A 4,618-nucleotide genomic window follows, 5' to 3' on the forward strand; every position below is an offset into this window, starting at 1 on the left:
ACAATGTTATTATGCATAGTTACAATGTACTTCATGTGTAAATGTTTTTTTTGCACGATATAACCCTAACTCTAAACCTAACCCTAAGTGATACAATTGTGTACTTACATATTTTCACATGAACTACAGAGTAACTATGCATAATAAGATTGTCATTATGTGTAAGTACACATGTATTTACTAAGTAACTACTATGTAAATACACAGTGATAAGAGACACAATGTGAAGTGTTACCTATTATTGAATCCAAGGAATGGGAAAAACAATGTCATGCATGTATAGGTCTCAGGTGTGGCTTTTTGTAGAAAGTTTGGAGCCTTGGATCCATGTGACATTTATTCTTATTCCTGCTGGCCACTGTAATAAGAATAAACACTAATGTCCCTAAATAATTTTGCTAAAGGTGTAAGCAGATATAATTTGACACACCAATCAACTACCCTGTAAAATAAATACAAAACTGATTAAATTACATTGTACACATTTGTCAGGACCAGATGAGCAGAATCATTTCCCATTGGGGTGACACATGCTATTATTACACATATACAGAGCTGTGTATGAACATGCTTTCATTTTATCACACAATTTACACTTCCATTAAACTCTTGGCCAGGATCCAAGGATCTGGTTTCTCCAAACCCATTCCAGAGAACAACCATTTATCAATAGGCAGCCTTCAAACTAAATGTACAATTTGGGATGTGTATTACTCTATATAATGCAGAGGAACAAGGCCACCACATTGGCTCCAAAGCAATTATATACAGGACCTACCAGAACCAAAGGACAGTCTATCATATTTGTATGCTCTTGTGCTTTTCTGACTGCACTAACCAAGATGTCTCAGGGTACAGTGCAGTAAATTGCATACCAGTCAGCTGCTAATTTCCAAAGAAAGTTGCTGAAAAAAGAAAATTGAAGTCCCTATATTTCACACAGTGTAGCATCTACTCCATGTACTGTAGGAGCAATCCTCCAGGCTGAATCTCATTTTATATATGCACAAACAGGGGTGAAATTCTCAACAAAAAAGTGCAGGTACTCATATGCACAGCTGGTACACAATACATTTATGAATATAAAATAAGCCTTAAAAAATAACTGATAAAATATAACCAATTCAAACATCAAATGTATCTATCTGTCTATGTACTGTACTACTTTTTGTTCTTCAGTTAGCAAAGACATGGAACTCCAGGTTTGTGTCTGCCGCTGGAGCAAGGCGACAACGGTCAGGGGTTTGAAGATTCATCAAAGGAGAATGAAATGCTTGAGGGAGAAGGGACAAGGGCCTTGTATTGATCAGTACTTCTTAAGAAGTCAGTCAAGTCAGTCGAATGAAATCCAGTGACAGGAAGCAAACCACAGTTTGCAAGATATCAGCACCCCTGTCATAGCCGTGAGGAGGACTTGCATGGACACAGTTAGTGATGAACCTAATTATCTTTGTGAACCCGGTCAGTAACAAACCATCATAAGAGAGAAAAGAACCTCAACGGGCACAAACCTGGAGTTAAATGGCCAAGAGCTTGTGAGAAAACTGTATGGGACACAGTAAACACAGATCTCTGCTTTGTATTGGAAAGGTTAAGTGGAACAGTTGAAAAGAAGCTGGATAAATTTGGGGACATCATCTACGCATATGGAAGTGAGAGGTTTGGAGTTGAAAAAAGGAAGGAAAAAGTACAAACTACTCCTGGAAAGTCTAGACGGCAGCAGGAGATTGAATGTTTAGTTAGAGAAAGGAGACAGCTGAGGAAGCAATGGAGAAGAGCAGAACAAAGTCAGAAGGAGGGACTCAATCTTTTACAAAGGGTAATAAAAGATAAGCTTGCAACATTGCGCAGAGCTGAGTGCCTACGGAAACGCTACAAAAAGAAGGAGCGTGTGAGAACTAACTTTTATAAAGACCCATTCAAATTTGTAAAGAAGTTATTCACCAGTGAGAAGAATGGCACACTAAAAGCATCTAAGTTTGAGCTGGAGGGATATTTGGAGGAAACACATACAGATTCAAAAAGGCAGGAGCCAATGTCAATTCCTTCAGACATCCCACCTATCAATCCACCAAAATACCAAATGGAGGACTGTGCACCTTAGTGGAAAGAAGTAGAGCAAGCTGTGAAAAAAGCAAGGGCTTCATCATCACCAGGGCCTAATGGAGTTCCGTACAGAGTGTACAAGAGTGCTTCAGGAGTTCTACAAATCCTGTGGAAATTGATGAAAGTGGCATGAGAAAAACAGGTTGTACTAAGAGCATGGCGCCGAGCAGGTGGAGTCTTTATACCTAAATAAAAAGATTCTACAAGCATCAGTCAGTTTCGCCCTATTTCTCTATTAAACGTAGAAGGTAAGATTTTCTTCAGCATTATTGCTCAGAGATTGTCAATTTACCTATTAAAGAACTGCTTCATTGACACTTCAATACAAAAAGCGGGCATTCCAGGTTTCCCAGGATGCTTAGAACACATCAATGTGATCTGGCAACAAATTCAATCAGCTAAAAAGGAGAGGAAGGCGCTCCATGTGACATTCCTGGATTTGGCTAATGCATATGGTTCAGTGCCACATTAACTTCTTTGGGCAGCATTTAATTTTTTCAGTGTACCGATGACAATAACAAATTTAGTGAAAGCCTACTTTGGAGATTTGTAATTTAGCTTTTCAACTTCAGAATTCAGCACTACATGGCAATGCCTAGAAGTTGGAATAATGGCAGGATGCACCATTTCTCCACTGGCTTTTACCATGGCAATGGAAGTAATCATTAGGGCATCAAAATGGGTAGTGGGAGGAGAGCGCTTGGCTTCTGGAATGCGACCACCACCAATTCAAGCATACATGGATGACATGACAACCATGACTACAACAGTAGCCTACACTAATCAGTTATTGGGCATATTAACCAATAACATTGAATGGGCACGAATGCAATTCAAGCCCACTAAATCAAGGAGCATCTCTATAATTAAAGGTAAAGTAGTAGATAAAATGTTCTTCATTAACGGTGAGGCAATACCACCAGTGTCTGAGAAGCCAGTGAAGAGTCTTGGGAGATGGTACGACCGGGATCTAAAGGACACAGTTTGTGTGGGAGAAGTTAGACAACAAGCAGTCGAAGAGTTGAAGAGCATTGACAGCAGTGCTTTACCAGGCCACCTGGTGTTTTCAGTTTGGTCTACTGCCGAGGTTGCTGTGGCCACTGACTGTGTATGAGGTTTCTTTGACAACAGTAGAGAAGCTGGAAGCCTTAATCAGTTCATACATCAAGAAATGGTTGGGAGTTCCACGCTGCCTCAGTAGAGTGGGACTTTATGGTAAAGGAATACTGCAGCTACCAGCATCCGCTCTAACCGAGGAGTTTAAGTGCGCCAAGGTCAGACTGGAAATGACATTAGTAGAGTCACGCGACAAATGCTTAAGGGAGGCAGCACCTGTGCTGAGAACTGGAAGAAAGTGGGCGGCAAAGAAAGCTGTGGAAGATGCAAAGGCTGCCCGTTGAATTGGTGATATCATGGGGCAAGTTTAGCATGGAAGAGGGGGTCTTGGTCTCAGTTCAGCTCCTCCTACATGGCACAAGGCAGCCCCAGCTCAACGGAGGAAGATGGTAGTCAACGATGTGCAAAAGCAGGAGGAGAGGATGAGGTGTATAAAGGCCATTTCCCAGGCCAAGCAGGGAGAATAGATGAGATGGGAAAGTGTGGAACAACGCAAGATTGGCTGGCAAGACCTATGGTCAATGGAACAGAGCAGGATCAGTTTCCTCATCAGGTCAACATATGATGTTCTCCCATCACCACAGAACCTAAACCTCTGGGTAGGAGAGGATCCCTCATGTCCTTTTTGTGTTCATCACCTGCAACATTAAGGCACATTTTGACAGGATGTAAGGTGGCTCTTAGCCAAGGACGGTTTACTTTACATGACCAGGTGCTGCGATGTTTGGCCTTAGCATTGGAAGACAAGCGTAACATGACCAATAAGTTGCCACCTGTTCCATCAAAACATTATACACAAAAGACAACATTCCTCCGCCCAGGAGAGCAACCACCAAAAAAACGTGTTAAATCCAATCCTCACCCAGGACAACTGGAAGCTGCTAGAGACTGGAAAATGCTGGCAGACCGCACTGTGGTTGATCCCCGGAGCCAGCATCGCAGCTGTTGTGTGTGCTGATGCGCCAGGGAGGCAAAATAAGCTGATCCCTGGAGCTAGCATTACACTTCAGCCATCAACACCAGGCAGAAGGATATCTACATCATCATATGGAAGGAAGCGCAAATGGATGGAGACACCTATGGATCACATTAGTTTAATGTAAAGCTACGTCTTAGTTGTTGCTTATCTTGGCGAGAGCCGAGTTCAAATCAGCATGAAGTTTTAACATCTACTCTCATGTAATGGAAATCAAACCTTTTTTTAGCTTAGAGATTCCAATTACTTTGGTTGTTATATTGAAAACACTGCCAGCACTAATATAGCTATACTAACAAGAAGAGTGGTTTCCTAATGCAGTAACAGCAATAATAATAATACTCATTCATAGATGAAAAGGCCAATTTGATGCTGGCAGGCTTGCTGTGTATGATTTTATTCAAGTTGAGGCAACATTAT

This window comes from Acipenser ruthenus, chromosome 8 (assembly GCF_902713425.1).
Source record: "Acipenser ruthenus chromosome 8, fAciRut3.2 maternal haplotype, whole genome shotgun sequence".
In the NCBI taxonomy this organism is placed as follows: domain Eukaryota; kingdom Metazoa; phylum Chordata; class Actinopteri; order Acipenseriformes; family Acipenseridae; genus Acipenser; species Acipenser ruthenus.